We start from the raw sequence: 15,518 nt of genomic DNA, 5'->3' as shown, positions 1-15,518 counted from the left end.
TGCTCTTTACGTGGTAGCAAGGAATTGGAAGTTGAGGGGGTGCCCATCAATTGGGGAATGGCTGGACAAGTTGTGGTATATGAATACAATGGAATACTATTGTGCTGTAAGAAATGATGAGCAGGAAGAGTTCAGAGAAACCTGGAGGGTCTTACGTGAGCTGATGATGAGTGAGATGAGCAGAACCAGAAGAACATTGTACACAGTATCATCAACATTGAGTGTTGACCTACTGTGATGGACTATATTCTTCTCACCAATGCAATGGTACAGAAGAGTTCCAGGGAACTCATGATAGAAGAGGATCTCCAAATCCAAGAAAAAAAAAAAGAAAGAAAGAACTGTGGAGTATAGATGCTGATTGAACCATATTATTTCTTTTGTTTTGGGTGCTGTTGGTTTTTTTCTTTCTATTTTGAGGTTTTGCATCACTGCTCTGATTCTTTCTCTTGTAACAGGATTAATGCAGAAATAGGATTAATGTTATTATGTGTATATATATATATGTGTGTGTGTGTCTATCTATCTATCTATCTATCTATCTATATGTATATGTATAGAGATATATAGATATAACCTATATCAGATTACCTGCTGTCTAGGGGAGGGGGGAGGGAGGGGAGGGAGGGAGAAAAATCTGAAATTGTAAAGCATGTATAAACAAAAGTTGAGAACTATCTTTACATGTAATGGAAAAAATAAAATACCTCATACATTAAAAAAAAACATTTAAAAATTTGTTTTTAATTTATTATTTTTTTTTTTGGTGGGGCAATGGGGGTTAAGTGACTTGCCCAGGGTCACACAGCTAGTAGGTGTCAAATGTCTTAGGCCGGATTTGAACTCAGGTCCTCCTGAATCCAAGGCCAGTGCTTTATCCACTGCTCCACCTAGCTACCCCCAAACCTAAGCTCTTTCTCTCCAGCTCAGCTCCATGAGGTTCTCCAGGCACTGTCACCAATTTTTGCTTCCTGGTTTCAAGCTCCATGTACACCATTAGGGCCTTGCTGAGGGCAGCTGCCCAGAGCGAGTAAAGATGACATGGATTAGATTCAGGGAAAATACTGTTTGCTTATTTACGTTTCCACTGTCTCATTATAAGAACCTGGGTTCACCTCCACACTAGTGAGGAATAAAACACCATGCTAGCAGAAAAGAAGCCGTGCTAGGTGTTACCAAACTGGGAAGGCTTCCAATATGGGCCTAGTGAAGAACTGTCAACCAAGGATGCAGCTAGCTAAGGGAAATGAAAGCTTATTACCAGTTGTTTCCCATACTGGTAACTTATTCTGGCCATAGCAACTCATTTCTGAATTATAGTCTATAATGCACTAAGGCATGGAAGAACGGTGCTTCTGCCACAAGTACATCACAGATGTTTTGAAGGATTTATTTATAAAGTTATCTGCTCTAAACTACTCTTTTCTCCCAAGTTTCAGTTCTGAGTTTCTCCAATTGCCCCCAAGGTCACCAATCTCTGAACAACCTCTTCCACAACACAAGTACTCACAACCACTTAATCATTCACTTATTTCAATACCAAAGAGCATCTTTACAGTTTGGTATAGAAAACAGAGTAGGGACTAGGAATTAAGATATCTAGATTTTTGGTTTCATCCCTATCTATCAACTCCTATGTGATCTTGGCCAAGTCTGTCCAAGATCTTGGGCAAGTCTGGATCTCATATGTCAAATGAGGAGATGCAACCAGAATAAGCATTTTTAAAAATTATATCTTTATTTCAATATAATTGGTTTCCTTTTTAATCTTATGTACTTAAAAAATAATTCCATCATGAAAAAAATGCAAAGGAAGGTAGCCTAACCATACCAGATCTAAAACTATATTATAAAGCGACAATCATCAAAACTATTTGGTATTTGGCCAAGAAATAGAGTGGTGGAGCAGTAGAATTGATTAGGCACACAAGACACAGTAGTAAATGATTATAGCAATCTTCTGTTTGGTGAACCCAAAGACGCCAGCTTCTGGTATAAAAACTCACTATTTGACAAAAACGGCTGGGAAAACTAGAAAACAGTATGGCAGAAACTAGGAAAAGACCAACATCTTACACCATATACCAAAATAAGGTCAGATCTATGGAGAGGGGAAGAATATATGACAAAAGATGAGCCAGCTTTATGATAGGGTAGAGATATGCATGTTTACATTTATGTAAAATATTTGCAGTGTAAAGTTTTATAGTTTGCTCTTTTAAAAAAATCACTATATTTAAATAAGAAATTAAAGTCAGCAATTCTTCAAAAAAACCCAACGATGAGCTAGAGAACATTGGATCATTTTGATTATATTAAATTAAAAAGGTTTTGCACAAATAAAACCAACCCAACTAAGATTAGAAGGAAACCAGAGGGGCAGCTAGGTGGCGCAGTGGATAGAGCACTGGCCCTGGATTCAGGAGGACCTGAGTTCAAATCCAGCCTCAGACACTTGACACTTACTAGCTGTGTGATCCTGGGCAAGTCACTTAACCCCAATTGCCTCACCAAAAAAAAAAAAAAAAAAAAAAAAGACAAGGTAGCAGAAGGAAACCAGAAAGCAGGAAAACAATTTTTACAGCCAGTATTTCTGATATAGGCCTCATTTCTCAAATATATAGAGAACTGAATCAAATTTATAATGTAAATCATTCTCCAATTGAGAAATGATAAAAGGATATGAATAATCAGTTTTCAGATAAAGAAATTAAAGCTATATACTGACATATGAAAAAAATCAATCACCATTGATTAGAGAAATGCAAATTTAAACTATTCTGAGGTACTACCTCATACCTAGCAGACTAGCTAATATGACAAAAATTGAAAATGATAAATGTTGGAGATGTTGGAAAACTAGAATATTAATGCATTGTTGGTGGAGTTGTGAACTGATTCAACCATTCTGGAGAGCAATTTGGAACTATGCCCAAAGGGTTATGGGGCTATACATACCCTTTGACCCAGTAATGCCATTATTATTAGGTCTATATCCCCAAGAGATCATAAAAAAGGGAAAAGGACCCACATGTACAAAAATAGCTAAAGCAGCTCTTTTTGTGCTGGTAAAGAATTGGAAATTGAGGGGGTACCTATAAATTAGAGAATGGCTGAATAAGCTGTGGCATATGAATGTAATGGAATACTATTGCGCTATAAGAAGTAATGGAGGGGGGGGCAGCTAGGTGGCACAGTAGATAAAGGACTGGCCCTGGATTCAGGAGGACCTGAGTTCAAATCCAGCCTCAAACACTTGACACTTACTAGCTGTGTGACCCTGGGCAAGTCGCTTAATCTTCTTTGCCTCACCCCCCCACACACTCCTCCCCCCAAAAAAGAAGAAGTAATAGACAGGCAGATTTCAGAAAAACCTGTTAAGACTTAAGTGGACTGATGCTGAGTGAATTGTGCGGAACCAGGAGAACATTGTACACAGTAGCAACAACACTATATAATAATCAACCGATAAAATTAGCTCTTCCCGGCAATACAACAATCCAAGACAATTCCAAAAGACTCATGATGGAAAATGCTCTCCACATCAACTATGGAATCTGAATGCAGATCAAAGCATACTATTTTCATTTTTTTGTTTCTTCTTTCTTGTGGTTTTTCCCTTTTGTTCTGATTCTTCTTTTGAAACATGACTAATGTGGAAATATCTTTAACATGACTGTACACATATAACCTATTTCAAATCGCTTGCTGTCTGGGGGAGGGCAGAGGGAGAAAAATTTGGAACTCAAAATCTTACAAAAATGAATGTCAAAAACTATCTTTACATGTAATTGGAAAAAGAAAAATATAATACTATTTAAAAACAAAAACCAAGTCCAATAAGGGGTCTACAGATGTCACCATATTGCCAAAAGGGTTCAAGATTCAAAAAAAGTTTAAGCATTAAAAGGCTCAAATATTTTAAAATCTTTTCTAATCCTAAAGTTCTCTGATATGTCAGTCAACAAGCATTTATTCTGCACCAACTATGTGATAGTCACTATGCTAAGCACTGGGGAATACAATAAAGACAAAAGACAGTCCCTGCCTCCAAGGAGCTCAAGGTCTAATGGGGAAGACAAATTGAAAACAACTATTTACAAACAAGATATGTACAAGAAAACTGGAAATAATCGCAGAGGGAAGGCACTAGGATTAAGAGAATCAGAAAAGGTTTCTTGTAGATGTTGGAATTTTAGCTGAGAACTTAAGGGAAGCCAGGAGATGGAGATGAAGAGGAGAAAATTCCAGGTCCAGGGGACAGTCAGTAAAAATGCATGGAGTGGGGGCAGCTAGGTGGCGCAGTGGATAGAGCACCGGCCTTGGATTCAGGAGGACCTGAGTTCAAATCTGGATCCAGACCCTTGACACTTACTGGCTGTGTGACCCTGGGCAAGTCACTTAACCCCAATTGCCTTATCAAAAAAAAAAAAAAATGTATGGAGCCAGGAGATGGAATATCTTATTAGGGGAACAGCAAAGCCAGTGTCATAGGATCAAAGACTAAGACTATGGGGGCTGAGGGGATAGAAGAGAATTAAGGTCTAAGACTAGAACAGCAAGAGAGAAACAGGTTATGAAGGTACATGAACACCAAATGGAAGGTTTTATATCAGATCCTGAAGGTGATAAGGAGTCATTGGAGTCGATTAAATAGGGTGGTGACATGGTCAGACTTGTGCTTTAATTAGATCAATATTTAATGCCAGTACCTCCCCTCTGATGATTATCTCCACTTTAGCCTGTATATTACAGGCATACCTCATTTTATTGCACTTTGCTTTATTGCATTTCACAGAAATTGCGTTTTGTTTTTTTTTTTAAACAAATTGAAGATTTGTGACAACCCTGCACGGAAGAAGTCTATCAGTGCCGTTTTCCATCAACATGTGCTCACATAGTGTTTCTGTGTCACATTTTTGTAATTCTCACAATATTTCAAACCTTTTCATTATTATTATATCTGTTATGGTGATCTGTGATCAGTAATCTTTGATGTTACTATACTATTGTAGTTGTTTTGGGGCACCACAAATCATGCCCATTTAAGATGCAACCTTAATGAATGTTGTGTGTGCTCTGATTTCTCCACCTGCTGGCCATCCCTATCTATCTCCCTCTCCTGGGGCCTCCCTTTTCCCTGAGACACAACAATATTGACATTAGACCAATTAATACTCTTAGAATGGTTTCTAAGTGTGTAAGTGAAAGGAGTCAACCAATGAGGCAAACTCCATTGTCTTATTTTAAGAAACTGCCATAGTCACCCCAAACTACAGTAACCAACACCCTGATCAGACAGCAGCTATCAACATCGAGAAAGACCCCCCACCAGCAAAAAGATTACAACTCACTGAAGTCTCAGGTGATGGTTTGCATTATCAGCAATAAAGTATTTTTAAATTAAGGTAGGCACATTTTTAGTAGTGCTACAACTGTACACTTAAACTACAGTATAGTGTAAACATAACTTTTATATGCACTGAGAAATATCAAAATATTTGTGTGATTTACTTTACTGAAATGGTCGGGAAACTGAAGCCAAAATATCTCAGAGGTATGCCTGCATCTTGTTTGTACATAGCTGTTCATGCATGTTGTCTCTCCCCCATTAGATTGTGAGCACCTTGAGAGTAGAAACTGTCTTTTGCCTTTATATCTCCACCTCTGAGCACAATACCTACCACATAATAGACACTTTAAAAATGTTTACTTTCTGACTCAAGTGGAGATAGGAAAACCAACCAAAAGGCTATTGCAACAGTCTAAGTGTGAGGTGATGAGGACATGCAACAGAATGGTTCTAGTTAGAAGAGACAAGGGGGCATATAATAGAGATATTATAAAGATAAATCAACGGATTGGAGGGGAGGGGGAGTAGGTTAGAGAGGGAAAATGACACTTAAGGTTGTGATTCAAGTGACTGGTAGAACAGCTGTGTCCTCAATAACGTCAGAAGATGTGGGAAGGAGAGTATCAAGGAAAAGAGTTCCATTTTGGACATGTTAAAGCTTACGATGTCTATAGGAGAGGGCAGCTAGGTGGCACAGTGGATAGGGCACCAGCCCTGGAGTCAGGAGTACCTGAGTTCAAATCCGGCCTCAAACACTTAACACTTACTAGCTGTGTGACCCTGGGCAAGTCACTTAACCCCAATTGCCTCACCAAAATAAAAAAGTCTATAGGACATCCAGTTCCAGAAGTTCAATAAATAGAGAGTTTAAGATATGAGTCTGGATATTAGGAGGGAGGCTAGGGATAGACATGTAGATTTGAGACTCATCAGCATAGGGTTAAAAATTGAGTCCCCTGAGATAACCAAGTGAAATGGTATAAAGGGAGAAGAGAGAAGAAATCCCAGGACAGAGGCCTGAGAACATCTGCTGTGAGCTGATGACCTGGACAAAAATCCAGCAAAGGATACTGGGAAGCATCACTTAAGACAGGTAAGAGAACCAGGATTGACCAGTGTCATAGAAACCTATACCAAATCACAGAAAGGAGTTACTGTTGCCAAAATGAGTTAATAACCTTGTTGTCAACTTTCTTTTTTTTTTCTTTTCTTTTTTCAGGGCAATGAGGGTTAAATGACTTGCCCAGTCACACAGCTAGTAAGGTTAAGGGTGTGAGGCTGGATTTGAACTCAGGTCCTCTGAATCCAGGGCTGGTGCTTTATCCACTGTGCCACCTAGCTGCTCCCAAGCTGTCAACTTTCTACTACTAAGCCTCTGCAGACTTAACCAGGCTGGTCCTTCAATTATGGTTCATCACCTAAATCACATTCCAAATAAAAGATTTAAAATACTGTCAATCTTGTAGAGCCTTGGCTACAAAAGCCTCTAAATAAAATGTTTTTGTTGAATTTTTTAAAAAATAAAGTCCAATCCCTTCGTATACTAGCAATAATTACACTATCAAATGTACCCAACTATCTGTTCACATCCACTGGAGATTTGGCTCTCAACATGCGCAACCCCTCCCCCCCAAAAAAACAATAAACACTTCCACAAACCCAAGATCCCCTATATTTGTAGAAGTAGATAGCCCCCTTAAATTCTAACTCACTCAGCCACTGACCCAAGCTCTCTAAGCTCTAAATACCTCCTCTCAACACTGACCTGCACCTGCCCATTCCAATCCCTGCTAGAAGTCAATCCTAGAAAGAGCTCATGCTAAAACTCCCTAAACCCCAGTTGGCCTGCTACAAAACCATGCTCCACTCCCCCAAATCTACATGTACTGCACACTGTCACCCTAGGGAGGGACAATAAGACAAACCAAATAATCAGATCAGATGGACACCCTACCGATAGAGTTTGGATCCTAAGAGTTGGGTGAGGGAGCAAGTACACAAGAAACTGGGTAGGCAGAATAAGTGGTCATTGATCTTACCTCTTCCAATTCAAGATGCTGCCATACAGCCCCCATTTTATAGACATAGCTACAAACCTCTAATTTCTGGCGAAAAATTAGTAAAGGGTTGTGAGAAAACGATAGGTATGGTGACACACTATGGAATGTGTTTAAGTGGATCAGAAAACAGTTTTCCGACTCCACAAGAGTCCCAAATGGAAATGAATCTAAATTCGGACAAAGTCAAAACCCCCCATTGCCCAGGGACTACGACCTTCGGGCCTGGCAGTAACGGGGCTGGTCTGGTTCCCTTCTCTAGGCAGCTGTTGGAGGTTTCAGTTTTTTGTCCAGAATTCTGGTGCCCCCTCTGGCCTACCCAAGAATTGTTCCAACCCCCAGAAGCAGCCCCAGAAATGGCCAGATCCGAGTATGAAGAGAGAAGCCTTCCTTAGTTAGCAGTGATGACCTCCCGTCAGGTCAGGCTGGGTCTGCAGCTAACACTCCGAACTGAAAGAGTCCCCCAGGGCAGACGGTCGGACAGAGAGACAGACAGACGTGCATCCGCCCCCTTGCTCCCCCTCCCACCACTTACTTCCCCACTTCTGGGCCCACCCGGATCTGGGCAGCACTGGCATCTGGAACCAGGATGTGATTTACCTGACACAGCTTTGCCTTTCCCGAAGTCACCTAAGAGCCGTCTGTCTGCCTGTCTATCCCAGGTCTGGCAGGAAGAGCCCCCGAAGGAGGTGACTTCCTCCCAGCCCGGCAGGCCCGTGCACCCCTCGCGGCCCCCTGATGCCCGCCAGCCCCGGACGCACGTTGCCCGGCTGGGCCCCCCCGCCCGGAGTCCATGTGGGCAGGGTCCGTCTGCAGGCGCTCGGAGCCGCCCGCAGAGGGGGTGTGGGGGCGAGGGGATGGGCTGGCCGGCGGGCATGCCCACGGCGGCGGCTTGCGGGCTCAGGAGCAACGCGGGGCCGCCGCCGAATGGGGGCGGCTCGCTCGGGCAGTCAGGCCCGCCGGCGGGGAAGGCGGCAGAGCGGGATCGGTCCGCTTGGCGGGGCGGGCCGCGGCGCAGCGCCGCGCCTCGGCGGGCTCCCTGGCGGGACCGGGCCAGGGGCGGCGGTGACGGCAGCAACGGCGGCAGCATGCTGCTCTTCCCCTCCCCGCGCCCGGCCCCCGGCCCGCGGCCACTTACCCGTGCGACGGCGGCGACGGCAGCGGCGGCGGCGTCAGGCCCGGGCTCGGCCGCTCACTAAGTCCCCAGCGCCGGCAGCGGGAGCCACAACATGGCGACGGCGGTGGCGGGCGGGGCTGCGGCTCCGGGGGCGGAGCGGGGGCGGGAGCCGGACGGGCGGCGGGCCCTGGCTGGGGCGGCCCGGCGGGGAGGGACGTCGAGCGGGAGGAGGGGAGAGGAAGGGTAGCAGGGAGGCAGGCCGGCGGGCGGGCGGGCCGCCCACTCCCGACCGGGGCGCCCGGCCGCCCGGCGTCTGCTTGGCCGTGCAGAGGCCGCCCCCAGTCTGGGCCCCGGCCTCCCCATGCCGCGGCTCGGTTCGGCTCGGCTCGGCCCGGCCCGGCCCAGCCCTGCCCTGCCAGCTGGGGCCCGGCCGCACCGCGCCGTGCAGTGCCCTGCTCCGCCAGGCCCCAGCCCCGGCCTCGGCCTCGGCCCGCCGCTGCCGCCGCCGGGGACGCTGGGGAGCCAGGCCCGGCTGCGCACACTCCGACGGCCGCGCGCGCTCCCTACCCGGGCCGCGAGCCAGCCCCCCGCCCCTCCGGACACGGACCCAGGCACTCGTGCACACGCGCATACGCGCGCCCCCCGGGACCCTGCCGTTCCTCCGGACGCGGCTGGCGCGCTTCTCCTTAAGAGCTTGACACCTCCCTATCCCGTGTTCCCTGATGCCTCACCTCTGGGTCCCGAGGTCTTTTTTGGAGGAGGTGCACATCGCCTCCCTGGAAGTAGCCCTAAAGAGCTAAGCCTAGAAAACTGCATGGTGGAGGTCAGAGCTGGAGTTTATAGAATCCAACCCCTCACTTGACAGCTGGGGAAACCGAGGCGCAAGTTAGTGACAAGCGTCAGGACTAGAATCCCTGCCTCCCAGTCTGTATGCAGCTGTGCTTCAAGGAGAAAGACTTCATGCATTCATGAACCAAACAGATAGCATGGACTAAGGGAAGATAGAAAACTAAATTAGGATAGGTCCCTATCTTCTAGAGGCTGGCAACTGAAGGTGGAGGTGAATAAACTTTGCGTAAGTAAATAGAATACGCATTAAAACAAGCACGCGTAAGGGGGCTCAAAGGCACATTAAAACAAGCATGCATAAAAGTGCCTAAAGGGTATGCTTCAATTCTTGCCCGCAAGGTCCTAGCGCCCACTTTCATTTCTTTGGGTCAGCAGGCAGTTCAGTTAGAGCTCTTCAACAAGTCTCGGGTTGCACGCCCCTCCCCCTTTCGGAAGGTTGTCGCAGTCTGGGTGTGGCTCTGGAAGGCAAAAGCTATTTAGTCTAATTACCGTGTTTAACTGTTAGGACAAAAGGGCCGCCATCCTTGGAATCCTACCTATTTGTAGTACTTCACTGTGGTAAGGGTCCCCTCTCAACGTCCTGTTTACTGGACCTTTGAGAACCTGTTCTGCCATCAACCTTTTAAACAAATATTTATTGAGCAGGGACGATGTTTTAGAGACTGTGGACACAAAGGGAATAACATATTGTACCTGCCTTCAAGGAGATTACAATCCATTTGGCAAACCAGGATGTAGGTAAAACAATAAATGAAAAAAGGCAAAAGCAGGTAGCATGCAACATGTGCCAAATGATCATACAGTAAGTTCTATAGGAATTCAGGGGAAGGACTGAACACTGAGATAGAGAGTAATTAAATAAGGCTTCACAAAAGAGATAGGACCTGAACTGGGCCTAGGAAAATGGGATTTATGAGAGAGCAGCTGGAAGGGACATTCCAACTAGGACAACCACAAAGGTAAAGAAAGATAGAAATGAGAAGGCACATGGCATGTTTGGGAGACTAATCAAAATGTCAGTCAAACATTTTTAACTCCCCACTGTGTGCATGGGGCTCCCATTAGGAGCCCGGAGATTAGATTGAAAGGCTGTAGAAAAAAACCTTGGAAGAAACACTTGAGGAATGCAAAGGGAACAATGGAGATTAACCTAGGGGTTGCCTTTGGCATGGGGAGGTCCGTTGAAGTTACTAAGGAAGTGTAAAATGGCTAACCTGGATTTTGAATCATTTCCCGGCCCATGAATAAAAATCCTTGGATAAAAGCAGTGCTTTAAAGCCAAGTTTGTACTTAGATCCTTGGATAGAATAGTGGCTAGAGCACAGCATTTGGAGTTAGGAAAACTTCAATTTGAGTTCTACCAGCTAGCTCTGTGGCCCAGAGCAAATCATTCAAGCTCTCAGCCTCAGGTACCTCCTCGGTAAAACCAGGTTGATAATAATAGCGACTCATTGTGTAGTAAGGTTCGAATGGGATCAGATATTTGCAAAACGTAAAGACTGTATAAATGGATAGTAAACAAGAACTGGGAGTTTGAGTTTTTTTTTCCTTTGTTTTGCTTTGCTTTGTATCCCTAGCACTTAGCACAGAGCCAGTCATGAAGTATTTATTTAATAAATACTAGTTGAGTGACAGATTATTAGCTATTATTCTTGATCCCAGGACAGGGCTGTGATTCAGCACTTTACCCATCGACCCCTTCCCTTAACCCCAGCAGACCTTCCCACCCCTATCCATAGCACCGGGAACCCTCGACAAATTCCAAATCCTGGTCTCTGGAACATTTTGGAATCTAAAATTAATCAGCAGAAGAATATTATCTGTTTTAGATAGGTGGAGTTAGAGGTGTTTGTGGGACTATTAAGTGGAGATAAGACACAGAGGTCAAATAACTTACCTGGGGTCAAATGTATGACCAACCTTGGAAGGCAACATGACCTTTGTCTGCTGGTTAGAAATTTTTTATATGAATGAACAGAAAAACATAATGAATCAAGGAGGACAAAAAATTCAATAACCCAAGACATTAATGGCACTAAGAAAAATTTCTTGACAATAACAGTGAGATTATAGCCTTAAAGCAGAGTTATTTAGCCTAAGGTCAGTGAACTTGGATGGGGGAAAAACCCACATCTTCATTTTCACTAACCTCTGGCTAAAATATGCATTTCCTTCCATTATGAAAGTAGGCGACAAACATTCTGAGAATTAGAATGTGAGCTCCTTCAAGGCAGGGATCATGTTTTTGCTTATCTTTGTGTCCCCTGAACTTTTGGGGGGAGGAGGGAAGGAGGGAAAGGCAGGACAGAGAAGGGATAAGCATTTATGTAGTGGCTACTGTATGCCAGGCACCATGCCAAGAACTTTATTGTTATAATCCCCATTTTAGAGTTGAGGAAACAGAAGCAGACAGAGGTTAAATGACTTTCCCAGGGTCACACAACTAGAACGTGTCTGAGATTGGATTTGAACTCTGGTTTTCCTCTCTCCAGGCCCAGTGGTCAATCCACTGGACTGCCTAGTTGCCTCTAATGCACGTGGCATACAGTAAACACCTAATAAATGTTTATTGACAGACAGAGAAGGGGGTCCATAGTTTCCACCGAAAGTTTTTTTTTAACCAAAAATCAAAGTTTCCAAGACACAAAATATGTTAAGAACCCTGGTTTTAAGGCTTCTTTCATTTTATGACCAACATCATTAATTGCATGCATGATGTAAGAAGTGCCTATCCAGTCCCCTTTTTACTACCACAAGTGAATGCATCCCCAGGTGATTGAAGCTCAGTGAAGGAGCAGATCTATAACTTTATCCTGAAGGATTTCCATGGTGTGGTAAAAGCTTGCTTTGTTAGTGAGTCAATAAGCATTTAAGTGTCTACTTGGTGCTAGGTATGAGCAGGTAGATGGCAAAATAGATAGAGTGTCAGGCCTGGAGTCAGGAAAACTAATCTTCCCGAGTTCAAATCTAGGCTCAGACATTTATTAGCTGTGTGACCTTGGGCAACTCACTTGATCCTGTTTGCCTCACTTTCCTCATCTGTAAAAATGAGCTAGAGAAAGAAATGGCAAATATCTTTGCCAAGAAAAAAAAACTGGAAGAGTTGGATACAGTTCAACAACAATATGTCCTAGGTACTGTGCTAAGCAATGGGGGATACAAGGCAAAAGACTGTTCCTGCTCACAAGGGGCTGCTACTCTAATTAGGGACACAAAAAGCAAACAATGTACAAAGAGATTATACAGAATAAACTGGAGTTAAGACAAGAAAGTCACTCGAATTAAAGGGGATCAAGAAAAGCTTCTTGTACAAAGTGAGATTTTAGCTGGTACTTGAAGGAAGCCAAGAAAGCCAAGAGATGGAGATGAAGAGGGAGAAAATTCCACACATGGGAAACAGCCAGTAAAAATGCCCAGAGTTGGGAAATTGAGTGTCTTGTTTGAGGAACAGCAAAGAGGCCAATGTCACTGGATCAAAGAGTATGTAGTGGGGTGTAAGATATAAGAAGAGGACGACAGGTTAGAAAAGTCTTTGAATGATCCAACAGTGGAATTTATCTTTTGAGAGAAATGAAAAAGAAAATAATTATAATTACCATCAGATTCAGAAGGAAAGGCTAATTCACTGGGTTAGCTTGGTACCAAACAAGACCAAGAGCCTGTTCTAACCTAATCAGAAGTAGAAATAATCCACAGCCTTCTGCCCTGGCTGCACAAATTCTGACTTACCTGGCTGAAGCTACAAAGAGTGTCCCCTCATGCCAGCATTTAATTAACAAACTTTTTTCACCTTAATTATAACTTTAATGATTCAAGAGATTCATATTATAACTATTAAAGATAGTGTTCTTTCTGCTATATGGTCTAATATATAATACTATATTACATGAATAATAGGATATTATATTTTATTATAGTAATATATGTTATAATGTTATATTAGAGCATATTATATTATATTACTGCCTCCAATTCTAGATTTTATGACTTTATGCTTTTTTCTTTCCATTCACATAGAACACTACAACTTGGAGAGCTCATCTGGTTCAGTCCTCTTATTTTACAGGTGAGGGAGCTGAGGCCCAGAGAGGTGAATGACTTCCTCATGGTCAGAATGCCCATTTAATTGATTTCCAAAGCTCTGTGCTTGCTCAATGGTTGCTTAATACAGTCAACCCTGAATAACTAATCCAAGTGAAGGGGATGGGTTTTTTCTGATAATTTACCTATCAACTTCACATATAAAAAGTGTTTGCATTGTTCTTACTATGTGCTAGGCACCACACTTTTAGTTGGTCCTCACAACAACCTTGGGACATAGATGCTATTATTCCCATTTTACAGATGAGAAAACTGAGGCAAAGAGAGGTTAAGTGACTTGCCCAGGGACTGAAGTGTCAGAGTATATTTGAACTCAGGTTTTCCTGATTCTAGGACAGGGTGATCTCTATCCACTGCACCACTTGGCTGCTGGTAATTTTCTTATCCATATATATTCATTATTTTATAATGGGCAACTTCAAAATAGCCTAAAGTAAATTGAAAACATGTTATCCCAACTCCCTCAAGAATCCAAAATGACTCCCCAAGGACACATTCAAGGTTCTCTACAACCTGGACCTTACCTTACCTATCTAAACTTATTTCCTACTACTCCCCCATATTTTTCTCTTGACTGTACTCTATACGGAATGCTCATTCCTGCTTCTGTGACCTTCTTCCTCCTTTCTGGCTATTCAAGAAGAAGCCCCACCTCCCCCTCAATATAATCTTTCCCAATATTTCCCAGCTAGTACCAACTGATTGAACTATTCACCTGTGAAGCAGCATGCAAATAAAAGAGGAGTGGCAAATTGCCCCCCCAAAAAAAAATATTTAAGGGAACAACTGACCCACATACTAAGAGTCCAAAGCCAATGCTGTTTTTCATTGTAACCATACATACCACACTTTTCAAAAACAATTTAACCATTTTTCCTCTGGCAAAACAACATAAAACAAACAGTCCAAAGCCGCCAAACAAAGAAGCACAACCTTTAAAAAAGTGGTTGCAACTGTAGCCTTCTGCTATTTATTACTAAAAGTCATAGGAATCATACACATTATTTCTTGTAGAAATAAGTACCAATGTTGGCCCTTGGATTTATATTTCCTTTTGCTACTGTTCAATGTTGGCTTCTTTTGACATAAAGTGAGTGTTAGACCATAAAGTTTGGCATTTCATTGCATTGAGGCCAGTACAAGTAATCAACATACCTGGCATCCAGGTCTCAGAGGTTTGAATATGGAAGGAACCTTGGAGTCTTATGATCCTAAGGTTTCCAACGTGGGAGGAAATGGAATAAATCCAGAAATGCCTGGATTGACACCGCCCCCAAGGGTCTGTAATCAACCAATGAGAAAGTAGGAAGAGGATTCAAATCCCAGCCTCCCCACCCCTCCTAGAAGATATGAAGCTGAACCCCTGAGCAACCTCAGCGTCTTCTTAAATAATTCCCCCATTCTGCCTCCTCCAACCACAGACATTCCTGGGCTCTTGGGGCCTCGGCTCTTTAGAGCTGTGTGTCAAGGACCCCTTCGGTAGTCTGGTAAAATCTATGGGCTCCTTCCCGGAACAGTTTTAAATGCATAAAATAAATAGGATTACAAAGAAAAGCAATTGTGCTGAAGTACTATATATTATATATGTACATATACATTTTCTAAACGGGATAAGAACCCTTCAAATTTCAGTTCCAAGTTCTGCCTTCTCCAATAATCCTTTCCCATCACTTTGAATGTTAGTGCTGTCCCTCTGTAGGGGACATCATCTCTAATTTATCCTATATGTATAGTTGTTTTCGGGTTGTATCCCCCCCCCCCTGAATTTAACTGCGAGCTTCTTGAGGGCAGACACTGTGTTTAGTCTGTCTTGGTATCCTAGTGTTTAACACATGCTAGGCAAAAATATAGTAAGTAGTAGTTGACTGACTGGTGACTTATAAACTGCCACAGGAGGCAAAATTTCCCTGGTCTCTCCACCCTCCCACTGTTCCCACATTTTGCCCCTCACACTGGTACCTTACTGCTGCAGCAGGTACCCCTCAGCAGAGGACTCCCCTTCTGAGAGTATTGCCTATGAGTGAGCCCCCCCCCATTTCAC

At 43.5% G+C, this 15,518-nt stretch overlaps 1 protein-coding gene across 5 annotated transcripts in view; it reads right to left on the bottom strand.

The window, feature by feature from the left end:
- ZNF592 (zinc finger protein 592) overlaps positions 1 to 8,684 on the bottom strand; it is a 67,451-nt gene extending 58,767 nt beyond the window's left edge. For 3 of the 5 annotated variants that reach the window (XM_043986898.1, XM_043986894.1, XM_043986899.1), the window contains exon 1: positions 8,549 to 8,684. The gene's annotated coding sequence lies outside the window, so the exon portion shown is untranslated. Of the gene's footprint in view, positions 1 to 8,010; positions 8,030 to 8,548 lie in introns of those variants that run through there. The other 2 variants (XM_043986897.1, XM_043986895.1) reach the window with 2 other exon arrangements.
- Positions 8,685 to 15,518: the final 6,834 nt, after the last annotated feature.

The sequence above is a fragment of the Dromiciops gliroides genome, chromosome 2 (assembly GCF_019393635.1).
Source record: "Dromiciops gliroides isolate mDroGli1 chromosome 2, mDroGli1.pri, whole genome shotgun sequence".
Lineage (NCBI taxonomy): Eukaryota > Metazoa > Chordata > Mammalia > Microbiotheria > Microbiotheriidae > Dromiciops > Dromiciops gliroides.
This window is presented reverse-complemented; position numbering and strand designations above follow the sequence as displayed.